We start from the raw sequence: 16,676 nt of genomic DNA on the forward strand, positions 1-16,676 counted from the left end.
CAGTGGTTCCGTTAGAAGATATCCAGGTAGATGCGAGTCTGAATTACGCCGAGAGACCAGTAGCTATCAGAGATCGGAAGATCAAGGTTCTACGGAACAAGGAAATACCTCTGGTGTTGGTTCAGTGGCAACATCGGAAAGGATCGGAGATGACTTGGGAGCCGGAAAGAGAAATGCGGGAGCAACATCCGGAGTTATTCGCAGAATGAGGGACTTCGAGGGCGAAGTCTAGTTCTAGTGGGGGAGAGTTGTAACAGCCCGGAATTTCAGGTATTTCTTTAAATTATTTTTGGGGCACATTTAGGAGGGGACTCGGCGAGTTGGTGCACGACTCGCCGAGTAGGGCCATGGTCTTGGTCGCAGACGCGCGACTGGACTCGACGAGTCCAATAAGGGACTCGGCGAGTCGACGCTGTTCAGCTGAACCCTAGCCGTTTCGATTCTGAACCGTATATAATGATATTATGGCCGTCATGTCGTGTCTTTTGGCCGATTGAAGATCCCCTGGGAGTGTGTGAGCATCTGAAGCAAGAGAGAGGACTTGAGAAGGCTTGAAGAGATTGTTAGACAAGGAGGAGCAAGGTGGTGATCAAAGGAATCGAGTACTGGAGGTTTGGAGACACAGGAAACACGTTTCCAGGTAATCTTCGGATCGAAATCTGTAACTTTTACGTTGTATGCGAGTTTAGGGTTTAGGAAACCCAATTAAGGGTTAGTTAGATTATATTGTTGTTATAAGTGTTAAAAACCCCTGTAATAGTATATGTGAAAGTCCAGGAAGCCCTATATCTATATACTTCGAAATCATGCGAAATACAGGAGGCAGCGGATTGACTGCATGGCGAGGACTCGCCGAGTCCAATGATCAGACTCGGCGAGTAGCTTGAAGATTCACTAGAACTCGCCGAGTTGTTCTTCAGACTCGGCGAGTAGCTTGAAGATTCACTAGAACTCGCCGATTTGTTCTTCAGACTCGGCGAGTAGCTTGAAGGTTCACTAGGACTCGTCGAGTTGTTCTTCAGACTCGGCGAGTAGCTTGAAGATCTACTGGAACTCGTCGAGTCGTTCTTCAGACTCGGCGAGTGGTGTCAGGATGTCTATACTCGTCGAGTTACCCTTTGCACTCGACGAGTCCGGTCAAGATTGACCGTTGACCTGTATATATCTTAGAGGGGTCAGTTGTCTTGTTTGATAAGATCATTAACTAAGGCTGTGGTATTATAGGGAACCTGCGGACTAGCGGATTGTGTGCAAGTAGCTCGAAGAGGTTATAGCCTGCGTACTACGAGGTGAGTCTTCTCACTATACTTCACCCGGAAGGGTTTGACTGTTAGACCGGAAGGTCGTGTGTGTTATATTCGTGCTATGTCTAGAGAGATAGATGCTTTATATGCGATGTGTGCTTATATGTGATGTATGCTTATACGGGCCGGAAGGCGAGACTTTATGTGATAGGAAGAACGGTATGATGTATGATTTATGTGTTATGAGTTTTATGTTATATGTGCTATGTAAGTTATGGGCCGGAAGGCGATTATGTTATGTGGATCGAAAGGTCCGGGCCGGAAGGCAATGTTATGTGGATCGAAAGATCCGGGCCGGAAGGCAATGTTATGTGGACCGAAAGGTCCGGGCCGGAAGGCAATGTTATGTGGACCGAAAGGTCCGGGCCGGAAGGCGTATGTGGGTAAGTCGTATACTGGGGAACTCACTAAGCATTTATGCTTACTAGTTGTGTTTATGTTTTTCAGGTACTAGTGATGACCGTGGGAAGGCGCCGGCGTGACACGTACACACTGCCACTGTTGAAGATCCTGGAGATTTATTATTTATATTTTGAAATAAACTTGGAATAAACCCTTTTGTCGAATAATGATGTTTTGTTTTTAACGAAAAATTTATTTGGAAATTTGAGCTGTTACATTTTGATTTCATTTTCATCTTACAAACTTTGAGTTAAGATTAAAATTCATGATTTCTTATTACCCTTTTTCTTAATTTATGCTTCAATCTCAACTTTTTGGTTTTTTAATGTTTCAACATGATATCCTAGATATTTCACCTTTGACTCACACTCATGCTTCTATTCTAATTGTTGTTTTGACTTGCACTAAGATATGGTATGCACCCTCAATCTTGGCAAAATTAAATGATTCAATCTTGTCTCCTTTTGCTTTTTCTTTCAACATATTTTAAAATTTGTATGGATTAAGATTTCTTTGGTTTAAAAAAAATTCAAAACATATATAATATTTTATTATAAATTTAGTCATCATTATGTATTTCTTTGTAATCTTGTTGTTTATTTTTGTATTTAACTGAAAGTTATTAATTTTAATTGGTGAATCATTTCATTTCGATTTTGTTTTGGTATATTAGTGATTGGATTAGATACGATTTGGATTTGGATTTGGATGTTAATGTTTATATCATATCTCCATGTGTTAACTTTGGTCTATGGTCTAATGGTCGACAGAGAAAAACCTATTTACGGTAGTTTCATGAGTTATAAACATTAACTTTTTTGCTAATGCACTTCATGCCAACTTTGAATTCCAAAAAGTCAAAATACGGTCTGATCCATATCATTATTGTGATTTATTTTAGTTTTTTTTTTTATTTTGTTTTGGGTTCTAATAGTTTAGATTACACGTCATACATACTTATAAAGCTAGCATTTTTTCTTGAATCTCATGCATTTGAAACCCCCGTTCTTTTTTCCTTTCACCACATTCATTTGAAACTCCGATGACTTTTCAATTTCTTTATAATAATAACTATAATTTGGTAATTAGGTTAAATAAATATCAAATCTAAAGTATATTCATATATAAACTAAATTTCAATATTAAAATAATATCTTTAATTCTACTTATAAAATTATGTTTTTTTAACTTTTAACATATTATACTTAATTTATTAGTTTTAATATATTGTTGGATGTAAACCATTATCATTTTAAAGGTATAATTTTTGAACAATTTGTATAAAATACTTAAATTATTAATTAAAATATAACATTATAGGCTCAACTTAAATATAAATTTTATTTAACTTAAACAACCCAAGATTATTTTATATATAGTTAAAAGTGATAAATTGTAGTGTCTTTCTAATAATGATTGTAAGTTAGTTAATAAGGTTAAATAAATAAAAAACATAAAGTGTAATCATAAATAGACTAAATTTCAATTTTAAAAATAATATATTTACTTCTATTTATAAAGTTATGTTTTTAAATTTAAACATATTATAATTAATTTATTAGATTTAAAATGTTGTTGCATGTAAACCATTATCAATTTAAAGCTATAATTTTTGAACAGTTTCGACAAAATACTTAAATTGTTAATTTAAATATAACATTACAGTGTCAACTTAAATATAAATTTCAGTTCCACTAAAAAAACCAAATAGTATTTTGTAAATAGTTAAAAGTGATAAATGCAAAAACTAAATTGTAATATCAGTTTAACTACAATATTTCTTAAATATATTTATATAATCGTTAAAAATTTTCAAATAAGTAGCTTAAAATAACTTATAATAAAAATAGTTAAAAATAAATCTATATAAATGATTATATTGTTACCTTTAAAATCAAAAAATAATGTTTGATGTTTTAAATAATTATAATGATAGAAATTAAAACATTAAGCAAATAAATTTTAAAAAATTAGTTAAAAATAACAACTATAAATAATATTAAACCATATATAATATTTATTTTTATTGATGTGTAACTCGCGAGTAAAAATCATTCAAACGGTTGAGATTATGACGTTATAATAGATTTATATATTATCATATAATTCAAAATAATCAATATATTATATCAAATTAATATACAAATTATTATATCAAATTAATATACAAATTATTATATCAAATTTAACAACAACGTTAGTGTTATATTTTAAAAAATATATATTCTTAAAGACTTCAACTATATAGGTGTTTCTGCGCATTACAATATCAACTCAAATATAAATTTCAGTTCCATTTAAAAAGAACTAAATAATATTTTGTAAATAGTTAAAAGTGATAAATTGTAGTGATAAAAGCAAAAACTAAATTGTAATTTCAATTTAAATAAAATATTTCTTAAATATATTTTCATAATCGTTAAAAGTTTCCAAATAAATAACTTAAAATAACTTACAATAACAATAGTTAAAAACAACTCTATATAAATGATTGTATTGTTAGCTTTAAAATAAAAAAACAATGTTTGATGTTTTAACTAACTATAATGATAGAAATTAAAACATTTAGCAAATAAATTTTAAAAAATTAATTAACAATAAAAACAACAATAAATAACATCAAATCATATATTATATTTAATTTTATTCATGTGTAACTCGCGGGTAGAAGTCATTCAAACGATTGAGATTATGAAGTTATAATAAATGTATATATTATCATATAATTCAAAATAATCAATATATTATATCAATTTAGTATATACAAATTATTATATCAAATTTAACAACGGTATTGTTATATTTAAAAAATCATATATTTGTAAAGACTTCAACTATATATAGGTGTTTCTGCGCAACGCGCGGGCATTCGCCTAGTGTACTATATACAAATTGGTGTGATAGTAGTAGCAAACATGCAACAAAACTATTCTACAGTAATCTTTCTAATGTGTGAGATTTCATTGGATCTAATATGTATTTGTTTTTCATGTTTTCAGATTTTTCAAGCCTTTCCTAGGGATTTATCATACTTGAGTTAGCTCATTCTGTAACTCCAAGCATAAAGTTGTTCTTATAAAATGTAATTTGTTCGGAATGAATTAGCAATATATTATGTTAGAGTATATATACATGTATTAAAAGGTATAATACTATTATTCTGTAAGAATATGTATGAATCTACATTCAGATGTCCACGACTATACAAAGATCCTGTTATTTCTCAATTAATGCTTCAAAGATGTTGTCTTTCTTCAAGAAATTTATTTAATCAAAACATGTATTCTGTCAGAAATATGTATCCTGACATTATTATAGAATATTATTCTAAAAGAATGTCATTCTGACATAATAAAATCAAGTATAATTAAAAATTATGTTAGAATTAAATAATAAGAATTTTAAATCAATAAAACTATTTATCCCTAAAAATATAGAATTTTCCTTTTTTAAATTTATCTCAATTGATAAAATATCCTTATAGTGAAATTAGATGATATTTTTTTAATTCTTTTTAATTTAATAATATTTATTAATCACTTTCTTAAAATAACTAAAATGATTAGTCCACAATCAACCCTATATCCACACAATAGATAGTTAGAAGATAATAACCTAAGCGTGTGTGTGTGTATATATATATATATATATATATATATATATATATATATATATAATCAGGATCATGTATGGAATCTTTTTTCAGTGAGGATTCATGAGGATACCTTAAAAAAATTGAAAAAAATACAAATCATAAAATCGAACATAGTATTATATTGGAGAGAAAAAAAATTTGGAAAAATTTTGGATAATTAAAATTGAAGATGGATCATTTTTATGATCTATGATTCAATTTTATGATCCATGATTCAATTTTAATGATTCAAAAGAATTTCATTTTTTTCTTTCCAATATAGTACCATGCTCGATTTTATGATTTGTATAAATTTTTAAAATTTTTTTAAGGTGTCCTCATGAATCCTCACCGAAAAAAGAGTCATCACCATATATATATATATATATATATATATATATATATATATATATATATATATATATATATATATATATATATATATATATATAGGATCAATTGAGAACACCAAAAAGGTTGAGAATGCGAGAACAGATCTGGAGCATCTAAATAATAAAATCTAAGGCTGTTATTAAACAGGTCATTTATGTAAATTCTAAAATTACTAATATTAAAATGTAACTTTTAAATATTCATAAGCGTATTACAGTAATTACAGCTTTAGGAACATTAATTAATTCCCATAACCTCTCAATCACTTACATATTCCTTTAATTTCCCATCACCCTCTTCATCTCTCTTAGTAAATCTAGGGCACGTCACCGTCTTTATCCCAGAACACAATATGTCTACAATCATCATCTCATGTGATAACCCCCATCATCCCTCCTCCCTCATCTAAAGTTCATCACTAGCATACTTTTGCTTCCCATTCTTCTTATCTTCACGTTGCTGCCCCTATTTCCTCACGTCATCGTTATTGTGAAAACAAATAAGCATAATAAGGGTTAAAGGGGGGAGACTGCTTCGAGACATAGAAGAAACAATCAAGGAGTTTGTTCGGAGAGGGACCATCACTAGCATACTTTTGCTTCCCATTTTTCTAGGTCCCTCTCTTACCTAAAAAGACTATTATTTAAATAGGAAAAAATTGTGGAATAGGTAAGGTAAGGTGAGGGGGTTGGGGTTGGGGTGTGTTTATTTAAAAATTTTAAAAAATCAAGGGCAAAATAGTTTTTTAGGTAAGAGAGGGACCAAGCGTGTAACAAAAACAAACAGTAAGGACCTTCTGAGTTAAAAAAATAAGTTAGGGACCAAACGCACAAATTACCCTAAACCATAGGGACCATTCGTGTAATTTACTCTATGTTCTATCATTTTTTAGATGTAAACTATATTCTATTTAGCTATATGTATTTATGAAAAAGAATATATTCATTTGTGATTATATGTATTCATTTGTGATTATATTTATTCATTTGTGCAAAATTGATAAAATTTTACACGATTTTAATTTCAGTTGATGAAAAAAACATTGAATTCATGTTTGTTTGTGTCTAGTTTTTGAATACAAGTGTATATTCATTTGTGATGGTTAATATAAATGTATTAAATTTGGATGAAGTTGTATAAGTTTTTTGAAGAAAAAAAATCATTTTTGAATACAAGTGGATTCATTTGTGATTTGAGTTGTATTGATTTGTTTTTGAAGAAAAAAAATGCTCGTAATTTATATATAGGAAAATGATAAAACAAATATATTCCATCAACTAAAAAAAACTATTAATTTTTTTAGATAATTAAAATCATTATCCCTAGATTTTAGAAAATCATTAATTAATATTAATATGTTGCAATTTAATATAAATATAAATTTAGTAATTTACCTTTATAAAATGATTGGTCCGGAACTATTCACATGTTCTCAACCATTTATATGGTCTCATTTGATCGTCCCCCTCTCTCTTTCTCTCTCTCTCTCTCTCTCTCTCTCTCTCTCTCTTCTCTCTCTCTCTCTCTCTCTCTCTCTCTATATATATATATATATATATATATATATATATATATATATATATATATATATATATATATGTATATATATATATATATATATATATATATACACACACACACTAGGCGAATTCTCGCGCATTGCACGAGATTAAAATTATATAGTTAAAATAATAACTTTTACCAAATTATTATTTAATATTTCTACTTTGAAATAAAATGTTAGTAGTAAAGCACACATATAGTTAACATATTAGTTTTATTAAACATTAGAGTTTTATTTTTAAGTTGTTGTGATATATACAATTATTTGTTAATTTTATAAACCGTTTAAAATTGTGTAAATTATATATCAAATGAATGATAATATAACGGGTAATAAAACGTATGAACAAAAATATGAACTGCAACTCTTAGTAACATAAAAATAGAAAAACATTTATTATAATATTTGTATTAAAAAAGATATATATATATACAACAAATAATAAAAAATATGAAAAATAAACACTATAACTTTTAATAACATAAAAACACTAAAACATCTATTATAACATTTATATTAACTCTTCATATTTAAATCACAAATATTATCAAATACATTAATGTTTTTAGAGAGCAAAACTTTATAACCTTATAAAAGAAAGGAAAATAAAAAGTTATTAGTGATTACTAATTAATAATCATAAGTTAAAAACTCTTGAGTTATAACTAATAAATATACATAAATTAGAAAATTATTGAGTTGTAGGATAAGTTTCAAATGGATGCGGTACTCGGAAATGTATATTATTATTATTATTATTATTATTATTATATTCTTCTAAATAATTGGTTTTGATGCATCATTTTAATCCCTTCAATTATTAAACATAAAGGTATTTAATTATAAATTTATAACATACATAGGTGCATATACATGTTAAACAAATCACATATAATATACATATATATATATATATATATATATATATATATATATATATATATATATATATATATATATATATATATATTCGTAAATGTCATATGTAATTCTTATCGTAGTATATGGATAAGTTACTTTTATATAAAGAACATATCATGATAAGTCTATCATAATTACATATCAAATGTTCAAAATTATGTTATCTTTTAAATATTCTCTTTTAAATATGTTGTGTAGGATAACCCAACAAAAAAATAGAAAATAAACATAATCAAAATAGAAAAAACTACAATCAAATAAATAAGAGCATTAGGTGGTTGAATATAAAGATGTTACATATGCATACATTTAAATCAAAAGAAAAAACTAACATTCGTCAACTTTGCTCAAACAAAAAAAACCTAGATCCATTTTATGAATCTTCTTTCTTCATTTAACATCATTTAACCATAGAAACTTGATGACAATTCTTCACTAACCTGCAATCCAAATCTTTTCCTTGAAAAAGAAGAATCAGAAAGATATTCCAAGCAAAACATTCAAGATTGAGTAATACACACAAATGGCATAAAAAGATTAAATGAGAAACTGAATGTAAAGAAAGAATATAAAAGATTCATTTGTTTTGGTTGAATGAAAAAATCATATTACAATTACCATCGATGCGACATAACTCATTTCTTCAAATCATCATATTTGGATAATAATGCTTCAATTATATCAAAACTTTTGAATCACAATATCTTTAAATTCTTCATACATGTAAGATTTTATATAACACAAAATACACAAAAAATTGGTCTTTTTATAGTAAACTTTTCACTAAATGCTAATTAAACATAATATAAGTTATAAAACTTTTGAGTGTTAAATCATAATTAAGAAAACTTTTGAGTTGCATTAGTTAAAAAAGGGAGTTTCAAATGAATGTGGTTTGAGGAAGTTAAAAAAGGGGGTTTCAAATGAATGATATTCAAGAAAAAATGCTAGCTTTATAAGTATGTATGATATATATATATATATATATAATATATATATATATATATATATATATATATATGTATATATATATATAGAGAGAGAGAGAGAGCGAGAAAGTTAGGTTCAAATGTTTTGTGTGCATGTAAGATTGATTCTCGACCAATAATTTTAGTTATATTAAGAATGTAATTAATGCATATTAAATATTGAAAATTTAATTAATACTCATTATATCTTTAACATGTAATATGTATTATTTTTTTAAAATAACTAAAATGATTGGTTCAGAATCAATCCTACATGCACATAATAGATAATTAGAACACAATAACCTAACCATATATATATATATATATATATATATATATATATATATATATATATATATATATATATATATATATATATATATATATATATATATATATATATATATCCGGTAAGAAATTTTTATTGCAGGAAGGTAAGAAGCTTTTTTTCTACATACTTTTCTGACGAGCAAATGAAATGAATCACTAGATGAATAAAAAATAACATGATTCACCAAAAAAATCTCAAATAAACACACTGATGATTCATTTACACAATGATTTCGTTGTTATTCATTAAAATTGTAATAAAAGTGAGTTTTTTTCTTAATTTACTTAAAAATGAATCATGAAGATGTTTTTTTTGGGAATTTTTCTTGTGAATCATCTTACCTTTGAATCATCTAATGATTCATTTTGTATGTTCGCTAAAAAAATATGTAGAAAAAAAACTTCTTACCTTCCTACCAAAAATTTTCTTCTTATTTGATCTTGACTATATATATATATATATATATATATATATATATATATATATATATATATATATATATATATATATATAATAGGGGTGTAAATGAGCCGACTAGAAATAGAAAAATCTTCATTTATGCAACTTCACTCCTCATATACACAAAACCTGCAAAATGTACAAAAGGAATCATTTTTTGAAATATTTTTTAGATTAAGAATTTGTTGTTTAAACATCTAATTACCTTCAATTACTTTGTGTTCACCTCAGGCAGTAAAACCTCAATAGGAAACTCCTCATTCTAAAAAATAAAAAGGTTGACAATTAATAATTTAAACTAATTAAAATAACAATTATAATGTGGTTTTGATTTTTTCAAATATACCTTTAATTTTTTCTTGACTCCATGAACTTGCCTAATCCAATCTCCTCCGCAAATCAACATTTGTACCGTGTCGGACCCCAATGAAGCTCGATATGGATCAATAACTCTACCGCCGACACTAAAAGTTGCTTCAGATGCAACCGTAGAAATCGGATTGCAAGTACATCTCTAGTCATCAATGATAAAACACGGTACTTTAACTTGTGCACATTCCACCACTCTAAAGCATTAAATGATTCCATTCCTGTTTGTCCTTTCTCCCTATAAACACCTTCTTCTAATTACATATCAAGCTCTGACTTTTCTGGTCTCTCCAAATCTGCAGTCTTTATGAACTCTCAAATGCCTCCCATCCAAATCCAATTGATGTACCTTCATTCAACCCTAAAACATTTCTTTCATGTTCACTTCCATGTGCTGCAGATTTCCCTAACTAATGTATCACGCATCTCTAATACTCCGAACACATTTCATAAAGTGCATTCATCACTTCTTTAATGTTCTTGTCTGAATTTTGATAAAGTGTTGGAAAGCAAAATTCAACCAACTTCATCTTGAACCATGGATCTAACACAGAAGCTATTGCTATTACAAGGTGGCACTCACCCCAATACTTGTCAAAATTTTCTTTCATTTTCTTCACCATATCACGAATAAAATCATTTGTAGATAATGAACCTTTATCAAGAGTTTGCTTCACTCTAAACACTTCAATTAGATATAAATTAGCAGTAGGATAATCACTGCCCGAGATGATATTCGTGCACACCTAAGCATAATCGTTGGATTTAGTCAACAAAGAAAATCATTATTTATAAAATATTATGCATATTAAACACAACCTTAAAAACCTTCAAAATTTCACATACGCTTTGAACATTTTCCCAATCTTCGTCAGTTGGCAAGTGATGAAAATGTGGTTCATACTCTGCATACCTGAGAAAACCACAATTAAAGTGTTTGTGAATATGAACATGTGTTAAAAACTTTAAGATATATTTGAGTATACCTTGGGAAAGCATCTTTGAACTTTAACGCCATGCACAACATATCATAGGTTGAATTCCATCGTGTTTGAACATCAAGCATTAACTTCCGATCACGTATTTGCATTTGATGTGCAGCCTTTGAAAAATTTAGACGTCTACCCTCCGAATTGTTAATATACTTTATACCCTCACGAACATCACCGATGATATGATCAATTATTGCAAGACCATCTTTCACTAGAAGATTCAATATGTGTGCGCAACATCGTATATGAAACAATCTACCACCACATGAAAGTTTCTTACGCTCGCGAAAAGTTTCTTTCAATCTTCTTAAAGCTTTGTCATTATAAGTTGCGTTGTCAACTGAGATGGTGAAAATCTTATCTTTAATTTCCCACTCTTGCAAACACTTGTAAATACCATCAGCAATATCAACCGCAGTACGAAGAGGAGGAACATGTACAAACCTTAATACACGTTTCCATAATCTGTAGAAAAATGTTGAGATATAAATTAAAATATGATAGAAAGAAAAAGATAAATAATTAAATATTAATATTGAGCAAGTTGTTAAACCTCCAATTATGATCTACAAAGTGTGCAATAATAACCATATACTCAATTTTCTGATGCGAGGACTTCCAACAATCAATTGTTAAACTGATTTTAGAGGCAGCTTTTGTAAGGGCTTTCAACCTTTTCTTCTCATGCTCGTATACCTTAAAACAGTCTGATGTAATTGTAACTCTGCTTACTTTCTCAAACAATGGAGTAGCTGTCTTCATCATTTTCACAAACATGACATCTTCCACAGTAGCAAACGGTTGCTCAGTACTTAGTATCCAATTAGCTATGGACTCCCTCATCTTGTTTCATCATATTTTGTATCGAGTCCAATCAATGGTGGCATAGAATCCACATCACACCCACTAGGCTGAAAATTTAGTATTTGTTGGTTTTTTAGCGATTGTTTATGGGGGAGTGCAACTGTTTAGGTGTCTTTTATATGATGATGTAGGACCTGAACCAATAATAGCCAACCTTGACTTACAATGTTTGCATTCGGCTTTTTTCGTACCATCCCGGAGTGTAACTACAACAAAGTCGTCCCATACTTTTGATGTTTTTTTCCGTTTTCTCGTTAATTGTACTTCATCTTCATCGGTTTCATTATTTTTTTCTCTCACACTTTCATTTTCATTAGGAATTTGACTTGTTGTATCTTCATTTGGAGTGGTTGTGTGATCCATAACCATGTGCTGATTGTGATGACGGATTATTAATCCCAACACCTGTTTCAACCCCCATTTCTTTGTTTGGACTTAATAGATTTGTTGTAGACCCTCCATCATCCATTGAATCTTCATAAGAAAACAATACAAATCATAGATACATCAATTTGGTAACTGGGGTCCATAAGAAAACAATACAAATCATAGATACATCAACTTTTGCATATTGTCATGTTTGTGGTTTGAATCCTAGACCTTATTATGTTGGAGATCATAAATGCATGTTTGCATATTGTCATGGGGAGGGGTAATTTCTAGTTTGAAATAAAATCTAAACACAAATTTAATAATATATTCTTCTTACTTGTGTCTTGGAGATCATAAATGTTATCAAATTATTTGGTTGGACAATGGGCTGGAATTTCCGACCTCCTCATCAGATTTTTTAAAAAATTGGTTATCAAATTGTTGTGGGGTTAAATCTTGATTTTATACGTTACAGAAGAAAAATAACAAAATTTAGCAGTAATTTAGTGTTTTGGTTTTACGAAACAACTCATATGTATCCATTTTATTAAGATGGACAATTTTATGTTTTTGAAGCTTTGAATTTATTCTCTTATGAATATTAAACGTGTAAACTTGTCATGGAATTTAATAACATGTTAACATGAGAATGCATTCAAAGAATAAACAACAAGACGATGGCAATAAGGTGACTGTCTTTGGCGATTATTATATATATATATATATATATATATATATATATATATATATATATATATATATATATATATATTAAATCACAGTGGCAACGTCGAATAGATTGATTCCAGTATCATTCAATCACAGATTCGCAGTTGAAGTACAACAAAAAAACAAGAAAATTTCCCAATAATCATACCTGTCGACTATTGAGAACGAGATGGATTGGAATACAGTTGAGAACGAGATGGATTCGCAGGAACAGGGGCAACGTCGAAGCCCTAGATGGTAAACTTCTAATCCCGACCGTCGTAGCCCTAGATGGTAAACTGCTAGTCTGCTAATGTCGATCGCCGTATGGGAATGCGAAGTAAAGGGAAGGTCAGCAAAGACGTTGGTGTTGCTTTGTTTCCATACAAAGAATTAAAGAAAATAAGAAAATAAATTATTAATAATATAAATATATAATATAAGAATTGAAGTAAAAGGAAGGTCGGCAAAGGCGTTTCTTTGTTTCCATACAAAGAATTAAAGAAATTAAGAAAATAAATTATTAATAATATAAATATATAATATAAGGAGTGAAAAATATATTTATATTATAATTTATATAGGCTCGTTTAAGCTCGCGAGCCCCAGTCGAGCTCGGTATAAAAGCTCGGGGCTCGAGCTCGTTTAATAAATGAGCCCCAAGTAATGCTCAGGCTCGGCTCGGGCTCGTTTAAATCGAGTTCGAGTCGAGTTTTTAATGAGTCGATTTCGAATAGCTCACGAGTAGCTCGGCTCACTTACACCTATATATATATATATATATATATATATATATATATATATATATATATATATATATATATATATATATATATATATATATATATATATATATATATATATATATATATATATATATATATATATATATATATATATAAACTGTATAGGCCAGAAAACATATGGGGCTAGTTATTTTAGGCTCATGCCCAAGCCCGAGAACAGATTTACTTGCAATCAATTCATGCCCATTTTGTGTTTTTCTAATATAATTGGAATATAGTATGGTGAGACTGGATCGACATCATCTCAAATTTTGTATATTTAATATTTTATAAATAATTAATTTCTTAAATACGTTTATAACTTCATACTATAAAAAATGTTATTTTAATTTGGATATGCCAACACTTTGATTTGGGCTTTGGAAATCTTTCAACCAGTGTGAATAATTTCCATAATTGCCCAATTTTTACATTAATGAAGATGAATGCTACAATTAGAATTTTGGAATTTTATTTTAAATTAAAGAAAAAAAATGAAACCCACGACTTATAATTTTCGAAACGTATGCTCAAAATTCAACTTTCATGACTCCGATAGCGACAAAAATGAATAAAGCTCGGTGTGACTTACATTTTAAGACAATTTTGATTAATAAAGACATCAAATGGAAGTAAAAGCTCGAATAATATAATAATTTATATCAAAATATAACTGTTTATGGAGTATAGAAAACTATCTTTCAATATTTACGAAAGTTATAATCTTTTCTAAGAAGGTTCTCAAATATCGAGTTACTCTTTATTGGAAGACGTATTTATCTTGTCATTGTTAAATATATTGATGAAACTCACAATATTATGTGCGGGGTATTCACAAATTATAAAACAAAAAAAAATGCTAGAAGTTGAATACAGCCAAAACCTCTAATTTTCTAGTTACACAAATCATTATTTATTTTTTGTATTAAAAAAAAAAAAAAAAAAAAAAAACCCATTATAACCAAAATCAATCCAGATAAACTGCTTTTTTAAAAATCGATTTAAAAAAAACAGTTCAAAACTGATATACATGCACATTTAGCTTTGATACATAAAATAAATAAATGAGCTTCATCCAAACAATAACATTGTTCCTACATCTTGTACCTTCTAGTTTATGTCGAGGGAACCAATGAGACACCATGTGTCGTTAAAGATCTTGGTCACTTAAGCTATTTTTTCGGCCTCGAGGTGGTTTGTTCTTGACTAAGTCCAAATATATGGATGATGTTCTTGTTTAAACGAATTTAATTGCTAAATTCAAAACTGATTGCCACTCTATTGTACACTACCGATTAATTATCTCCTTAGTGCTGATACTCCTTTTTCTGATCCCACTACGTATCGCTCCCTTTTTTTTTTTGAATCGGCAAATATTATAAGGGACGACCGCCTAGCAAGGTACTAGGCGGGCCCAAAAAAGAAAGGAATTACAATTGGTTTTGGATTACAAACATTTCAGCGGGCAAGTGCACCAATCAGCCCAACTATACTCAACTATACTGACAATTGATTCTCCTGTGTCTAAGCCAAACGAGGACAAGAGACTTAACATTATCTATAATCTGGAAGGGGGTAGATTGAATGCTCCTAAACACCCAGTCACATCTCTTTTTCCATAGTAACCATATGGCACCATAACAAACACTAATTAGATTGTTTCTCCTTCTCTGACATCTCCCCCAAGTTTTTACAAATCTAATGAGTTCTCCAATGGTTTGGAATTGTGGATTCGGAATCTCGCACCATTTAAACATCAGGTCCCATACTGTGCTCGCCGTTGGGTAACGAAACAGAACATGCTCCGAATCTTCATCCTCGAGATGGCATTGGGAGCATGTTGAGTGTAATAGTGTGACTCCTCTCTTCTTTAACGCCACATTTGTTGGGATACGACCTAGATTAGCTTTCCAAATAAAAGTATTGACCTTTAAGGGAATATCATGGATCCAAGGGATGATTACTTCGTTGTTCGCCGGTTCTACATTATAAATCTTGAGTCTGATCACCTCTACATGAAACGTACCATCCTTCGATAAGGGACAATTCCATGTATCAGGTTCTGGAGTTGGCTGGTGTTCTCCAATGACATCATATAGCATCCTAAGACTATGAATTTGTTCAGCAGATGCAAGGGTTGATCTCCATTCCCAAGTGTGGCCCTCTGCTTGTACTTTTTGACTAACCCTGCATGTCTTATGCCTTTCAAGTTGATAAAGTTCTGGGAATTTGTCTTTTAAAGACTCACTATCGCACCAACTGTCCAACCAGAAGAGGGTGTCATTACCATTCATCACCTGTTTCTTTAAAATGTCATGAAAATTTATTCCCACCTTAGTTAGGTCAGTCATCACTTCCGATATGTTTTTTCACACACCTGGAATAGTTCTTTTTGATAAAACGTTAGCGGGTTTGTTATGCAAATTATGAATTCCCATAATTACACGGCGCCATAAGGTTGTTTTGTTTGTTTTTAGTGCCCACCACCATTTGGCAATCAATGATATGTTAAAGGCCTTGAGTGAGCCAAGGCCAAGTCCCCCTTTCTCCTTTGAAGTAACGACCTTTCCCCATGATACCCAAGCTATTTTTCGTTTGTCATCACTC

General features: G+C 29.5%; 1 long non-coding RNA gene across 1 annotated transcript; it reads left to right on the forward strand.

Moving 5' to 3' along the window:
* The first annotated feature begins 490 nt into the window (after positions 1-490).
* On the forward strand, positions 491-1,850 carry LOC128128060 (uncharacterized). Its single transcript, XR_008225661.1, has 3 exons — positions 491-640; positions 1,225-1,289; positions 1,752-1,850. It is a non-coding gene; the product is annotated as an uncharacterized LOC128128060 (long non-coding RNA).
* Positions 1,851-16,676: the final 14,826 nt, after the last annotated feature.

The sequence above is a fragment of the Lactuca sativa genome, chromosome 8, assembly GCF_002870075.4.
Source record: "Lactuca sativa cultivar Salinas chromosome 8, Lsat_Salinas_v11, whole genome shotgun sequence".
In the NCBI taxonomy this organism is placed as follows: domain Eukaryota; kingdom Viridiplantae; phylum Streptophyta; class Magnoliopsida; order Asterales; family Asteraceae; genus Lactuca; species Lactuca sativa.